Source organism: Urtica dioica, chromosome 6, assembly GCF_054948205.1.
Source record: "Urtica dioica subsp. dioica isolate 48M chromosome 6, U.dioica_male_clone48M_v1_H2, whole genome shotgun sequence".
Taxonomy (NCBI): domain Eukaryota; kingdom Viridiplantae; phylum Streptophyta; class Magnoliopsida; order Rosales; family Urticaceae; genus Urtica; species Urtica dioica.
In genome coordinates this window covers 4,052,728-4,070,531 of record NC_142761.1, presented here as the reverse complement: position 1 = coordinate 4,070,531, position 17,804 = coordinate 4,052,728, and the positions used below count along the sequence as shown (strand labels likewise).

At 31.0% G+C, this 17,804-nt stretch overlaps 1 long non-coding RNA gene across 3 annotated transcripts; it reads right to left on the bottom strand.

The window, feature by feature from the left end:
- Positions 1-15,004: 15,004 nt before the first annotated feature.
- Positions 15,005-17,454, bottom strand: LOC149393009 (uncharacterized). 3 transcript variants are annotated; one of them, XR_016299794.1, is made up of 7 exons: positions 17,323-17,454; positions 17,152-17,238; positions 16,688-16,831; positions 16,524-16,602; positions 16,300-16,424; positions 15,579-15,767; positions 15,005-15,479 (listed from the first exon to the last, which is right to left on the bottom strand). It is a non-coding gene; the product is annotated as an uncharacterized LOC149393009 (long non-coding RNA). The 3 variants fall into 3 exon arrangements; XR_016299792.1 differs by having other exon boundaries at positions 15,006-15,767; XR_016299793.1 differs by having other exon boundaries at positions 15,006-15,767; positions 17,152-17,213.
- Positions 17,455-17,804: the final 350 nt, after the last annotated feature.

Sequence of the window (17,804 nt, the reverse complement as noted above, 5' to 3'; positions counted from 1 at the left end):
AAAATAAGACATGTAAAACTAGAGAGTTTTAAAAAAGAATCAACGCAAAATAATAATTTTTGAATCCACAGTAAACGTTTTAAAGTCTGAAAATCGGAAATAGGTCAGACCAGCGAATCAGGTCTGGTCATTGATTTTAAAAGAATCGTAAAATATTCAGTGTATCATAAAAACATTTTTCGATTAATGATTTAGATAGAAGACATTTAAACTTAACTTTTCCAAAAAGAATCAATGCAAAATAACGATTTTTGAAACCACAATAAGCGTTTTAAGAAGTTATTTTTATTGAATCCGAACTAGATAGAAGAAATACATACTTATTTTTTTTCAAGGATTGAGTTGTCTATCTAGGGATACGAATTTTCAAAGAAAAAAAGAAACGGAAGAGAGATGACTGAGAGAAAGCGTTAAAAAAAATTGAATGTTATATTAAAGCCTAAAAGCACAAACCCTAAAAGCCCAAACTTAACCTTACTTCTACTCATATATATACGTACAAATAAATTAATTAAGGATATATAATCATATAATATATATATATATATATGTATATAACATATATATACATAACTTAGTTATAATATATAATTTATATACAATATATATCCATAATTTGTATGCTAAAGAGTATATTAAAATTAAAAAACACGCCAAAGCAAACATAAAAACTAAGACTTCAAAAACTACAACGTAAATAAATCATTCACTACAACTTAACTAGAAAAAATTACTAACGTCACTCGAACACAAATATTTTAGCGTTTTAATTAAGCTTAAAATTTGGGATTTCACAATCTCATCTACTTATTAGAATTTCCGTCTTGAAAATTAACAAGAAAATTGAGAAAAACAATAAAAACTCGTAATTGGAAATACTAAGTCTCTTTAAAAAAAACTCATTGAAATCTTTAATCTCCAAGATGATGAAATCGATCCTTAGCTCTGACCACTAATTATTATTGGTATTTTTTTAAGTAGTACGATGATAATAATAAAGCATTACTGGACGGTAAGGCAGTGCATAAAACTTTTCTAGTTTTCTCTAGGACTATAGCCTAATTTTTTTTCCAGCTCCAACAAAAAAAGGAGTGAGTAGCATCAAACAAACAATACAAAGGCATCATAACAGACCTGCTACTACATCCGAGGTGCTGGCTAGGGCATCGACATTGGTGTAGGCGTAGATGCGACCTTGAGGTGGCGGTGGTGTGTGAGTTGCTGGTGGTGCTTCTAGTTGGCCCTGAAAAACTGTGGCCCTTCAATTTCAGCTTGAATGAAGTTGAGTGGCCCATTCTTACTGCTCTGCTCAAAGATTTGCTTCGGACAATCTTTAAGGAAGTGCATTGGCTGACCATACTTGTAATACAGTATACTGCCCGTCTTACATTATCCTGGGTGCATCCTCTCACATATGTTGCACTTTGGAAATGACCCATTTTCCGTCCTGACTTTGTAATTGACATTACCACTATTTTCAGGATGGCTCATCTTTGTCCCGTTTTCATTCTCGAGATATTGCGTCTTGCCGACTTGGTTGTTGAAGGCAGGCTGGTCAGACTTCTTATTATTGCATATTCCTCTACTTTAAGTCTTCTCTTCCTTCTGTGCCTTGATGTAATGGTCTCGCTCCTCCTTCACTTGAACCAAATGGTATTCAGCACGCATTGCACGTTTGAGACACTCTGCAACAACAGTGGATGGTGGATGACTTCCAGTATCAATAGCTAGAGCCAGTTCCGGTCGAAACATTCCCATCATCCTTCGAACTCTTTCTAACTCGGTAGGAACCAGGTGATGGCATAATCTTGCCAGCTGGTTGAACTTCCTCACAACTTCAGTCACAGTCATCGTGCCTTACTTTAACTCTGTAAAATCTTTTTGTTGAGTTTTTATCGCGCACATGTTGAAATACTTCTTATTGAACTCCTCAACAAAGTCATCCCACGATATAGCACGTGTGTCTCTTTTAGTGGCTACTGTCTCCCACCAATAGAGCACATCTTTTTTCAAAACAAAAGGGCGCATATCACATTCTCAATTTTTGAGATATTTATGAAGTTGAAGATCTTCTTCATCTTTGACATCCACTCATCAGCTACTAAATGATCAATCGATCCTTCAAAATCTGGGGCTCTCATCCTCCTGAACCTTTCGAAAAGATCATCAGCCACAACAACTTGGTATCAGAGCAACAAACCTATGACCCCCTTCGCTTTTCGATCGCACGGCTTCCCCCTACTCAAGTAAGTTAGTACTTTTATTTTTTTGTTTATATCTTAGTCTTATTTTTTTTACTTAGATGGAAAACGTTCAAGCTGCTCGTGGACGAGGTAGAGGAAGGCCACGAGGCCGAGGTAGAGGAAGAGGCAGAGTTGTCGCTGATGCCCCAGTGCAAGATGCTCATCATGCTGCTCCGTCTTCCGAGCAATAGAGAATCCTAACGGTCCTTGCAAGTACTAAAACTAATCAGTGACTTGACATTTCTTTTCTTGATTTTATCAACATTTAGTTCGGGCCTAGGGTAGTCGTACCTATTTTAGTGCGCACTTTAGAGGTGAAGAGGGGTTGCAAGGTCCCACACTTCGCTCTATCTAATAAACATATTAGGGCCTCGGCCCAAAAAATTTCCCCATTTGAGCCTCGGCCCGGGAAAACTTCTCCTTAAAATCTCGCGAGGCGGTACGACTCCCTTGCTTATATTTATCTTTTCACTTTGAGAATTACGTTATATACAGATATGACATGTAAATAAAACTTTCATACATATGCTTATACAATAACATGACTAAATAATAAAACATGTACATTCTCAAATCCACTTTAATTTAACATCACATAGCTTACCAGACATGAATCACTATTTTAAATTACATCTAATAAATAGCATCAACACATAACTTGCAAATCATAGGTCAGTCAAATATCAAACCACAAAAGAACAAACACGCCATGAGATAGTAAAACGCATACTTAAGTATATAAAACTACATAGAAGACTCATAAATAATATGTTGATCAAATTTATTTTTGAACTAATCTATATTGCAATGAGATTATTCTCACCTTTGCTTTGGAGAATACGATCGTTGATCGTGGGTGGGTCGGGAATACTAGACGACTCGGGACCTAATCGGACAAAGAAAGAATTTAATTCAATACTCACTGGAAATTATTCTTAGAACTGAAGAGGGTCGCTGGAAAAATTCAGAAACGGGTCTAGCGTAAAAAATTACAATAATACCCCTAACCCTCGGGTAAAAGACAAAAAATAAATTGCTGCGGAAAAATCTACAAATATTCCAGTAAATAGGAAATTTTATTTTGAACACAAAGTTTTGAATCGACAAAGTCAGATTCCGTTTGAAAATTTGAGAAACAAAAAAAAATTAACAAATCATAAAAATTTAGGGTTTACTAAACAATCAGATATGCACCCGCATTTTGAAACGAACTTTTAAAAATAATAATTCATTCTAAAATCATAAAAATAATTGATTTGAACATGAGACATACTAAAATAAAATTTTACAAAAATAATCGGGTTAAAAGAATTAACGAACAATCCATACTAAGCGTTTTAAAACGGTTTTGAAAATTGACGAGAAACTGTTTTACAGATCTGCGTACTATTTTTAGAATAATCGGAAAATATTATGTATTTTATAAACATATTATCCGATTAAGGATTTAGATAGAAGACACTTAAACCTAGCTTTTTAAAAAAGAATCGATGCAAAATAACGATAACGATTTTTATTGAATCCGAACTAGATAGAATAAATACATACCTATTTAAACGTTAAAAGCTCAAACCTATTCTTACTCCTACTGCTAATATATTTATTATTATTATTATTATTATTATTATTATTATTATTATTATTATGTAAACACATACCCACGTCCAATTACCACTTACTATATATATATATATATATGTATATATGTATATGTATATATTACGCATTACTAACGAATAAAAAAAAAACAAGTCTATAAAAATATACCATATTGTCCATAATATATTATATATGCATATACTACTTTAAAGTCAAACCATTATATTTATTGTACACATATAACATATCTCACATTTATATTATTAAAATATATATCATATATGTATATATATTCTAAGAGGTTTTATTTTTATTATATACACGTATCAATAATATATATATTAATAAACTCCACACAATTTTCTTTAGATTAAATTCAATTAAAAATTATAGAAAATTCTAATGCATTTTACATATCTCAAATTAAATTTTCAAAACTAAATATGAAAATTTTAAATTATTAATAGATTAGATTTTTGGGATTTCACAGGAAGTGGATGCAAGATTTGGGCCGTCGGCCCCATAACGAGTCCAAAATTAAAAGTACAAGCCCACCACCCGAAATTCAAGTCCGGATCGACTCCGTAAATGAGCCCAGATATCCGATTCAGGCACGGTCCTGATTTTAATTTAGACTTTGTCAAAATAAAAAGAAAAAATGTAATCGTTATGTTGCGTTGTGAAATTAGTCTATGTGTTTGTGTGTAGTGGAGTTAGTCAAGAAAAAAAGATAGGGGAATTAGTTTTTTAGTGTTGCACGGTGGTTAGTTATTAGATTGTGCACATGAGCACATTGGGAAGTTGTGTGTTAGTGTTCTTCTGTTGAACGTGGGTTTGTGGGTTTCACTGCGTCTTGCTAAACCTGGGCATATGGACCGGAAGGACACCGAAATTCCGGTTCCTTCCGGTCGCTACTTACATGTGGAAGGATCAGGTCCGGCCCAAACCTTAGGCCAACTAGGCGATGGCCTAGGGCCTCATATTTTTGAACAAAATTAAGGCCTATTTCAGAGTAAAAATAACAATACTACAAAGGCCTCATATAAAATAAAATAAAAGGCCCATCATTATACAAATCACGTTTTATTTTTTATTTTTTTTTATAAAAGGTGGAATAGAGAGAATGCAAAGCCCACTATACAGAGGCCCAAAAATAGAGACCCCCAGAATATGAACGGAATGAATTAAAACAAAAGCACAATTTGGCTTTCATAAATTTCTTTAAACACCAAGTATATATATCCATACTTTGTACACTTATTCAGACTTTAGGTGATTTATTTGTGAAATCCCAAATTTTCAAGCTTAATTAAAAGACTAAAATATTTGTGTTCGAGTAACTTTTTTTTTTTTTTTTAGTAAAGTAGTATTGAATGATTTTTTTTTATGTGGTAGTTTTTGAAGTTTTTCTTTTATGTATGCTTTAGGGTATTTTTTGAATTTAATATACTCTTTAGATTACAAAATATAGATATAATATATATAAGTTATGTAATATGTATAAGTTATATATTATAAATAAGTTATATGTACATACTTTATATATATATATAACATATATATATAAATAGTATATATATACATATTACTTTATTTAACGTTTTTTATATATATAAGTTACTTATATATATATGAGTTACGAGCGTGTATGTTTTATTATAATAATAATAATAATAATTATTATTATTTTTTAAGAATAGAAGTAGAATTAGGGTATTGGGCTTTTAAGGTTTAATCAAGCTTTATATATAAACATCCCATCTTTTTATTCACGCTTCTTCTCTGCTCTCCCTACATCATTCCTCTCTTTATTTGGAAATTCGTAGTTCTAAATAGGTATGTTTTCTTTTTTATCTGGTTCGGATTCCTTGAAACAGTTTCTTAAAACGCTTGCCCTGGTTTCAAAAAGTATGGTTTTGCATTGATTCTTTTTGGAAAAGTTAGGTTTAAATGTCTTCTATTTAAATCTTTAATCAAAAAATATTTTTATGAAATACAGAATATTTTCCAATTATTTTCAAATCAGTGCGTAGACCTGAGACCTATTCACGATTTTCAGGCTTTAAACGTTTACTGTGGATTCAAAAATTTTGGTTTTGCGTTGATTATTTTTGGAAAAGTTAGGTTTAAATGTCTTCTATCTTTAATCGACACATATTTTTATGAAATACAGAATATTTTCTGATTATTTTAAAAACGGTGCGCAGACAGTTTTAGGCAAAAATTTTAAAGTTAGATTTTAACACTTCTTTTATTTTTAATAAATAGTTAAAAAGTTATTTTGGCCGTGTTCCCTTTACAAAAAGTGATCAAAATTATGTTTTATTCATACTAGAAGTTTCACAGAAGTTTTCTCAGAGTTTTAGTTTTTCACCGAAACCCTTATAGCCAATGGTATTTTGGTAATTTCACTTTGGAAGTCGTTTCTGAAAATTTCCAGAACCAAAAGTATGTCTTGAATCCTTTTCTCAGCTGTTCCCGGTAGTATTTTATCCCGTTTAGGTTCCAAGCTTTTTAGAGCGTCCAATTCCTTCGAAGGTCTACGATCGTAACTTCTGTTATCTAGGTGAGCATAATCTCACTACAACACGGATTTGTTCGAAAATAAAAATTAGTGACTATGCGATCTGTTTTAGTTGTGTTATGTGACTTTATATGTTGATTGTTTTGATATTTGTGATATGATGATATGTTATGATTCATGTGTTTATGATGTGTTATGATTCAATTAGGCATGATATCTACAATATGTTCTTATTCTAAGGATGTTATCAAGTAAGTCAATAACTTGTGTTATTCTTGCATTTGACGTAATCAAGTAATAAGATTATCAAGTAAATAAGAGGGTCGTACCGCCTCGATCCAAGGAGGTAACTAGAGGATCTTCTCGAGCCGAATCAAGGGCTCACCTAGAGAATTTCCTCACAAGTTTATCAGACAGATGGAACGTTCTATGGGAGGTTGCAGCCCTATAGTTCGTTACCAAATTGTACACTGAAATTGGTAGGACTACTCTAGGGGACCCCGAATAAAAAAATGTCAAGACTTTACTATTTGATATCATGTGTCACCATTTAGGAAGTGAAATACTAATAACTGGTTATGCATATTTATTGCTCTTGTTTTGTGAGTATAGTTGTTCTCGCTGAGCGTTAGTTCACTTATGTATATCTGTCAGTGTTGTAGGTAAACAACCTATGAGCAAGTGAGGAGGGTGGATCAACGGCGTCGATGGCGAGAGGGTTGGGTTATGGTTGCCGTTTTCGAAAATAAAAGACTTCCGCTTTGCTTTCAGTTTTTCAATAATCCAAAACCAAGGTTTTATTTTTCATGGTTTAAGTTATGCTTTTCATTTCCGTTAAAGGTTACGACTTTATTTATGGTATTTATTTACAAAGGTATTTTTGGTTTATATTTTGATTACGCAACTTTGATTTTTGGTTGTTTTCGTTCATCAAGTTTTTAAATGAAAAATTTATTTTTTAGGTCACAAGTTTTCAAACTTTATATTTTAAGTTATGTTTTAAAAAAAAAAATTTACCTCAAATTGTCTAAGGTTATAAAAAGTAAGATAAGTAAGACGGTCTGAAAAGTCGGGTCGTCACATTATTTGTAAAACAAACCCTATAAAATGGTCTATCATTTATTTTAGAAGAGTTTTGGAAAAATGTGTGTACATATAAAAATTGTTCTTTTTTTATGCATTTATTTTTAACATTGATTTTGAAAAGAAAAAAAAAACATGTTACGGGTTTTTGGTAGGCAAACAAGTTCTCTAGATGAATCGGTTTTATTTTAATTTTTTTGTAATTTATTAAGGTCATTATATAATTTTTGATCTTATTAATAATAATTATGGTTGAAAATTTTATATTTTTGTTCTTCTAATATTTATTAATTTATTAAAAAGGTCAAATTTTTAGTTTTCGCCTAAGGCCTCGTTATTCGTTGGGCCGGCCCTGGGAAGGATACCTTCCGTCGTTGATGGCAAACCGAAGGAAGTACTTCCGTACGTCTAGCGGAAGGCGATGAAATGGCGCGGAAGTCATTCCTTCCGGTCGTCTCGCAAGTTTTAAATATATATATATATATATATATATATATATATATATATATATATATATATTTATAAATAACCCCTCTTTTCCATTCTCCTATAAACACCATCCTCATTCATAACATTTTTTCACATCTCACAATACAATCTTATACTACTCAAATTCTCATAAAATATTTTCAAGTATTCATTTATATTATATATTTTTCATACGTATTTTTCATAAATATTTTTCAGTATTTTTCATAAATATTTTCATATGTATTTTATATTATATATCTCACAATATAAATTGGGTATATAGTTTAAATTAAAAAAATGTCCCAATATCAATACATTATTCTTTATTTCTTAATTTTACATTTTAGTCATCATTTAAAAAAAAATACTACATTTTATCTTTTGAAATTGTATTGATTTTAATTATTTTTTGTTATGTATGGAAGTAAAAATTTCCGCCTATGGAATGGAAATTTCCGTACCATTGTCAGTGGAATTCTGGTCAGCACTGGAAGGAATAATTCTTTTTAGTCAAGCCGGAATTCTGTGCATAATGGTAATGGATTTCCGTTTTCTACCAAATGCCCATGTTTATTTCTTGCTATAAATAACATACTGCCATTAATGGGGGTTTTTTTTTTTTTTTTGGTTACTCAGGCAAAGAGAAAATGAATTGAATTATATTAAATTCTTCCAGGATTAACATTGGCTCTGTTTAGCTTAGTTTTGCTTTAAAAAATATTTTTAAATTTACAATAAGAAAAAACTGTTGTTTTTAAAAGCAATAAGTGTTTGGTAAACTATTATAAAATAACAGCTGTTAGCAAAAACAGATTTAAATTTTGATAAAATATAATTAATGTGTGTGTCTATAGATTGTAGAAATAAATTATAATTTTTTATCATATCAAAAAAATTATTTGATAAAAGAATATAAAGATACAAATATTAAAAGTTAAAATAAGAGGATAAATGACTTAGAAAAGAGATAGTCAAAGTCAAAAGCAAAAGTTACGTGTAGCTTTTGAATTTTAAGTTAAAATATTCAAAAATACTTTTCATCTTTTAAAAAAGGTAAATTTATTAAACATTTAAATATGAATTAGCTTTTAGAAAATAGAAAATTAGGAAAATAGCCAATTTAAATGTTTGACATTGCTAAATAGCAACGTTCGGTAAATCTTAGGTAAATAGTTGTAAATAATGACGTGACCTAATATATGGAGGTGACTATTTATCTAAGATTTACGTCTGTAAATACATGAAATGATTATTTACCTAAAATTTACCAAACGTTTGATATTCCTACGTTAGCTATTTAGAAATATCAAACGTTTAAGTTGGATATTTTCCTAATGGACCCTTTAGAATACGCTAAAAACAAGCTTAATAAACAATGACAAACACAATCATTGTTTTGTTCTCGGTGCCTCAATTCACGCCGGCTCATGTCGGCATTGCTGACGTCGGCAATCCAATGAATTATGAATCTCACATATAAGATCACATATGTAGTCTAATTGAAAAAAAACGAGGCCAAGCAATCATGACTTAATAATACCTACTCTCATTATAAAATATATCAATCATACGTTGTAGCTTTTAAATTTTTAGTTAAAATATTCAAAATCACTTTTTAATTTTAAAAAAAATTATGAAACATTTAAATATGATTTAACTTGTAGAAAAATAAAATAAAAGCAAACTTAATAAACTATAACAAACACAACCATTTTTTTGTTCTCCGTGCCTCAATTCACGTCAGCCGATGTCGGCATTGCTGACATCAGCAATCCAATCAATTATGAAAAAGACGAGGCCAAGCAATCATGAAATCATGACCTAATAATACCTACTCTCATTTCTTATAAAATATATCAATCATAAAAAGTAGTTTTTTTTTACGGTCAATTATATCTAGTAAATAGATGAAAAAATGTTAGTAAATCGGAATTAGGAAATAAAATATATTAATGGAACTGAGTTTATTATATTTATTACAAAACATTGAATTATCACAAAATTGTCACTGTTGATTTATTTGGACTATTTTCAGGGATGAAGAAACAGCGACGACATAGTACGTCAGTGAACTTTCCGGATACTAAGCTAAAATTATAGTGGTATATCTTTGAATCATGACCGCCTGTAATACTTCTGCCGACAATTTTTGCTGATAACTCTGAGCAAACCAACATAATTTAGATGGAAAAATTAATATGGAGATGACAGCACTATATCTAAACTTTAAAATATGTAGGGCCATCTGTCACATTTCAAAGGATAAAATATGTAGGGCCATCTGTCACATTTCAAAGGATTATTGTGATCACGCTCAAATTATGCAATTACTAAGTCATCGTTGATAACACAAAGAAAACGGAATCGTATCCACGAGCAGACAAAAACTAAAAATGAAAATTAAAATATGAAAAAAATTATTTTTTAGATTAAAAGGGTTATAAAATCAATGAGAGGAAAACACAAGGCGTCGGGTTACTCAATTGTTCAGTTTACCAATTACTACTACGGTTTCACACTTATAACTCAATTACAAGTTTCACATCCTAAACAAATAATCGAAAAATCAACGTTAAGATCAACCAATAAAACTCATGTATTTATTTAAGAACAAACTCTTTCAATTAAAGCCGTGAATAAAATTCGATTAACTATGCTAAATCGACGATATATCAAAGTGATTATAACGCAATAAAGAATTAGCTAGCAAAATAATATTCTCTTTTCACCAATTTTATAAGCAATCTCGAAACTTACAATATCTAATCGACAAAATTGTAATAAAAAAAGCTACAAAATAAGTGTTATACGAAATTGATACTCTTTAAAAATCACATAAATCAAGCATGACTAAATTTATATAAAAAAAAATAAAAGAGTATAATTTTATGATAAAAGAGAAAGAATTTGATTAATAAATAAAATAAAACATTAAATCGGAACAAGTGGAACCATAATTGGTTAGATAAACTTACGCAATCGAGAGCCCCTTTAGCCTTATTAGAAACTTAGCCCAAAATACAATTCATTCTCACAAATTTATAGAGAAAATATGAGAGAGTACAGACTTATACTATTTAACTAATTTTCAGAATATATAAAATATATGATGTCCAAAAACAAAGCCAAAATCTCTTATTTATAATGTTTTAAAGATAGCAAAATAAAAAGAAACTAAAATAAATAAGAAACTAAATATTAGTTACATGGTGATTCTCAGAATTAAATGAGTACTATTTGGAGCTGATAGTGAATCCCCCACGTGAAGAAAAGGTGAGCTATTTCTTTGTCATATGTCGCCATGTGTCATGCACGAATTGGTTGCTTTGGAAGTCATTTACACGTGGCAATGAGAGATTGGAGATTGGATTGTTGTTGTGAATGGTCTTTGCTGGAAGATGGGACCTCAACTTCGATTGTCTTTCTTTCCCCTTAAAGCCATGCACCATAGGTTTTCTTTTATTACGTGGATGCACAAAGATATTAGCAAATGAAATATGGCGGTCAATACAATACTTGCTATATCCCAACCATTCATCCTGCAAAATAATATTTATCAAATCAAATATTTGTAGAGAAAAATTAAATATCCTCTAATAAAATTATTATCTACAATATTAAGAGAATATTCAAATAAATCTAAATTAGTTTGAATAAATATTAATAATTAAGCACAAAAATAATACACTTTCGTGCACTAATCACATTGCAGCCAACTAATTGAATATCACAATTAAGACTTTGTTCTTGAACAATAATTTTTTAATTATTATTATGGAAGGTTCTTGAAAAATCTTTACTAGCTAGCTAGTATAATAGGGTAGGGAAAGGACACCATAAAACCCTTTGATATGACTGCAAAAAAAAAGTTATACATACATATCAAGTGGCGAGAGGTGGTGAAAATGATAAACAACAAAGGTCGTTGATTCGTGCACGATTATTGGTCATTGATTTTTCTTAAAACTTGTTGATTTACGCACGAATACCATATTAAAGGCGTCTTGAACTCGTTGATTCACAAAAAATACCGAAAACAATAAAAAAATACCGAAAACAATAAAATTAGAGAAAACTCTTTTTTTTTCATTCATCAAAATCTTCCCATTACAAAGAGACCTAAAAGACATTTATCAGAAAACCCTAATACTAAATATAATATGTAAAATTCCAAATTTTTTTAGCTTAATTAATTAAAAAGCTAAAATATTTGTGTTCGAGTGACGTTTTTTTTTTTTTTAGTAAAGTAGTATTGATTATTTTTTTTGTGTGGTAGTTTTTGAAGTTTTTCTTTTATGTATGTTTTAGGGTATTTTTTTGAATTTAATATACTCTTTGGATTACAAAATATGGATATAATATATATAAGTAATATAATATATATAAGTTATATATTATAAATAAGTTATGTGTGTATATATACATATTATATATATATATATATATATATATATATATATATATATATTATAGCAAATTAAAGTTAACGTATTTATATAAATAGTATATATATACATATTACTTTATCTTATATAACATAATATATATAAGTCATTTTACGTGTGTATATATACATAATATTTTACCTCAAGGTCGCATTTACGCCTACACCAACGCCGATGCTCTAGCCAGCTCTTCGAATGTTGTAGCAGGTCAGCTTCCTATAGCTCACTTTGATGCTCTAGTTTTGTTTGACTCTGGTGCTACACATTGCTTTATTTCATTGGAACTGGCTAGAAAATTAGGCGATAGTGTAGTGAAAATTAGGAAGGTTTTTAGGACGGCATTACCGTCTGGTGATATGCTATTATCAGAGTACTATTTAAAAAGAGTACCGATAATAATTGGTGGTCATGAGTTAAGGATCGATTTCATTGTCTTAGAAATGAAAGACTTTGATGCTATCTTGGGTATGGACTTCTTGGATGAGAATAATGCAATGATCGATTGTCGCCAAAAAAGAGTGACCTTCAAACCGACTTTGGGAAGATGGTTCACTTTCATGGGAAGACCGGTCAAGAAGCCAAAGATGATGGTGTCTGCCCTGCAAGCTAGGAAATTGCTAAATAGAGGTTGTTATGGGTTTCTCGCATCCGTTGTGGACAAGACTAAGGAAATAAAAGGAATTCCAAAGGACGTGCCAGTGGTGAGAGATTTTGTTGATGTTTTTCGAGACAGTACGACTCTCTTGCTTACTTAACTTATTAAACGTGTATATTACGTTAAAAGCATGAGCGACATAAGATAAAAACATACATGATAACATAGCTAGCAAGATAAGATGTGTTATAGATATTCTAATACACAACATAAGATAACATAACTCACATATCGTCATACCATATCATACCAAGCACATTCCGAACAAACACACACACAAAAATTCACACAATACATAAATACTTCATATCACATAGTACTTAGTATATTTTTGAACTAATCCGTGTTGCAGTGAGATTATTCTCACCTGGATATCGTAATTACGATCGAAGACCGTCGAAGGAAAAGGATGCTCTTATTGACTCGGAACCTAAACAGAAAAGGTTGACTATTACTTATCAGGTAAGAAAAGGATTTAATACATGACTTAGTTTCTGGAAATTTTCAGAAACGAGATCTGACGTGAAATTACTAAAATACCCTTGGCTATTAGGGTTTCGGGGAAAACTAAAACTCTGGAAAAAATTTTGTGAAAATTCCAGTACGTATAAAATATAATTTTGAGCACTTTTTGTAAAGGCATCACGACCAAAATAAATTTTTAACTATTTATTAAAAATAAAATAAGATGCAACAATTAGAACTTGTAAAAACCAATCTGCGCATCGTTTCCAAAATTCTTATACCGTAAAACTTTTTGATTGAAACTTAAAATAAATTACATATTTAGAAAAAAAGACACATAGTACTAACCATTGCAAAAACTTTCGAATAAAAATAATTAACGGGCACTGATCGGAATTTAATCAGAAATTATTTTGTGTTTCATAAAAAAATATTTCGATTAAACATTTAAACAGAAGACATCTAGATCTAACATCTCCAAGAAGAATCAACACAAAAAAATCAATATCAAAACCGAAGTAAACGTATTAAAATCGGTTTTCCCTGAATCCAAACAGAAACCACTTTAAAAAATAGTTTGCTCATAAAAAGAGAGAAGAATAATAATATTCTAGTATAATCTAGTGATGAAACACGAAATACCTTAATAGAGAGGATCAAAAAGTGCTTCCTAAGAGTTTTAGACTCCAAAAAAGATAGATCTAAAAATGCTTGGTGGCTAGGGTTTTTATGAAAATGAAAAGTGAGGGAGAGGGAGAGAAAAGAGAGGCTGGGAGCGTAACCTTCTTTTGTAACCCTAACCTAAACTATTTATAAGGCTGGATATATATATATATATATATATATATATAATATCTTAATGGATAACTACGTACACAAAATTATCTGATACACATATATATATATATATATATATATATATATATATATATATATACTAGAATGTAGAACGTGCTTCGCACGTGCAGATTATAGATATTAATTGGTAAATTTATTTTAAAATAATGTTATGGCTTTTTAATACATCTTTGTTAAAGAGGTTTACCAGTATTCATCAAAGTAAAATACAATTGAAAACTAATATGAAATTGTAAGAGATAATATTCCATAATAACCGTGGGAGTAAAATAAATTCAAATTAAGTAAGAGATAATAGATTTTGATTCTTCATCTCTAGAATTTTCAATCTTGATCAACCTCCTCTTCCGCAAAGTCATACACAATGAGCTTGACGCCAAATATGGTGCAAGAGCTACTTATTTCATAGCGCAATCTACAAGCATCATTGCTATGTGGAAGAAGCATTAGTACCATGACTTTCTAAATAATTATGAACTTTCAATTATTTGCACCATTGCTTTACACTTGAATTTTGATGAGATTAACCACTTCGTCATTATACGGAAAACGTACTATAATTACAAATGGGTTATATAGGTGTATACTTGGAAAATCTGAAACAAACCCAAATTTAAGAACAAAACATCAATTGATCCATTTGAAATTAACATCCAAAATCCAAAATAAAGAAAATTATAAATGAAATTAATAAAACAGGATTTGACAGAGTAATTCTCAAGGAGTGATCTACAATTAGTCCTCGCAACAGAGAGACATTGTACATGAAGCTCAGATTATATTACCTACCGGAAGCTATGTTCTTGCGCTCAACATGGCTCGATAAAATTTGCTAATATATAAGTAAATTATGCTTTCAAACTTGATAATATATAAGTAAATTAATTTTTTTTTACATAAATGGGCTAACTTTGAACTGGAATCCAAAGAATGAGTATTTAATTCATACGTTTCTCAATCATACTAAATGGTAAAGCTAGAATTTTAATTTGATGAACCACCTTAAATAAGAAAACTCCTATAAATTTGTGAAGACCGAAATCATGCCCTAGAACCGAACACTGCAAGGAGAAATTACGCAAGACATCAATCAATGAACTGTGAGGAGAAAATGCTTGAGACATCAATGTACGTACCTTGGAGAAGAGAAAACACCGAATCAAATTATTTGGACTGTAATTAAAGGAAAGAGGTAAAGTGAGTTTGTAATAGAGAGAGAGAGGGAAAATATGAACCTGAATTCGTGGATAAGGCCATGCTTAAGAGCTCGTCATCGAGGTAGAAGGCGGAACGTCGAGCTCGTCATTTTAATAATATTATAATATTAATAGATCATTAGTTTCATACACAAAGTTATCCATGTAATCACTATAACACAATTTAATTGAAGCTTGTAGCGACCAGTGAGTAGAATGTGCTGCAACCTACAAGCCCTTGCAATCACACACCCACAGGCACTGGAAATAACTACAAAAGAGTAATACTAACTACGTACTGAGCCAGACCAAATAGGGAGGTGTGAAAGACAAACTTCAAAGCCAACAACATAAAAATTCACACAAACTCAGAGTAATATAAAACAAGACCACATACAAGTATAAGCCTAAAAACATTCACCAAAGTAAAAAGTTAATCTCTTTATGGCTCTAGACGAACTAAGAAATGTGTGTATCCAAATCATTTAGATTTTTGAAATCCAACTTTGCTTCTATGTGGCAGTAATAGTGACAAAAAAGGACTTCTATGTATTTACCTATACACACACACACACACACACACACACACACACACACACACACACACACATATATATAATTCAGGAGCGAGCGCTTTCCCTAGTCCCCTCGTACTGTTCGATACAAGCAAATCCAACGTCGAGTTTTTGTCAACCTTAATCATTGCATCATGAAATAAGGAAGTCAAAAGGCGATTTTGGGGTTTTTTTTTTTTGCTTACCTTCTGGTTATAACGACTATGCGTGGACCGGCTCGGCAATGCTCCTCCAAAACCATGTTGGACCAGATCATCGGCCCGATGATGATTCCCCCGAGCCAGCCGTACCATATCAACACTGTCACCCCCTTCAAAAAAAAAAACCAGGTTCAAATTTGTCAATCATTAAACAATAAACATTTTCAGTACATGATTTATGTATTTATTTTGATTTTGTTGATACTTACCAGATATCCGAAATCCAACTCCCTGGATTACTCCCGTACTCATCATCGTCACAATATATCTACCGATTTGGATGGCCATCTGTGAAAAACATTACATAATTCTCACCAGTCAAACTCAAGTTACATAAACACTAAATTAAACCAAAAGAATGAAGAATTCTGACCGAGGAAAACACTTCTTCCAATTTGGCCACAGCTTTACTATCCTCTTCATCATTCCTCGAGTTCAATCCCAAACCCGCTGTGAGGGTGTAACTCAAAGATCCCAAAACCCGAACTTTTCGAGACCAAGCCTCCTTTTTCCTTCGCTTTATTCCATAATACCACCAAATATCAATCTCAAAGCCTATCCTTATCAATATACCATAGCTAAACCCTAAAAATGCCTACAGATACGTCATATTTAAAAATACACAAATATTGTTATAGCTTTTTTTCAGAATTAAAATATCATACACGTGTATAAGGAAAACCCTAAGAGAGGTTCGACTCTAAAAAATCATATCCCAACCCAAAAAATATAAATAAACAGAAAAAACCCATTGAAGAACCCAAAGATCCCAAATGAAAAACCCATAAGAGGTCGCAATTCGGGAATATGACAACACAAGAAGAAATATTTGCTTACCTTGAGCGATTCCAACGATGAATCATAATTTCTTTTCGACTTGCTCGCCTAAACCCCCAAAACTGAAGACAAATTTCATCTTTGAACCTTCAAATCAAACGCAAGACGAAATTCTAGAATTTCGTATCTAAAATTCAAAAGATAACCAAAGGAAAACAAGGAGAGCCATACCTTAAGCGGTTGAATCCTCGTTCTTCAGCCAATTCTCTCCCGAACTCTCTTTCTCGCTCCATCTCTCGCACTCTCTTTTTATTGGGCCTCTCTTTTTCTCTCTTTCGTTCTTCCAAGGCAAATATAACCGCTCAACCTGCCCTTGGATTCTTATTATATTAATGAAGAGAAAGTGATGATGTGTCGTAATCTTATTGGATTACAAATAGTCACAACGAAAATATATAGGCACTTAACATTTCGTTCGTACGGTGACAAAGTAAAAAAAAAGGTTTATATTCAAAGTGAGGTGTGAACAGTCATTTCGGAATTGGCTTACATGTCGCAATTTAATTGGTAGATCCTTATGAACAGTGATTTCGGATTTGCACTTATTATATTTTAGTATATATATATATATATATGTATCAGATAATATATATATATTTTATCTATATATATTATCTGATACATATATATATATATATATATATATAATTTAT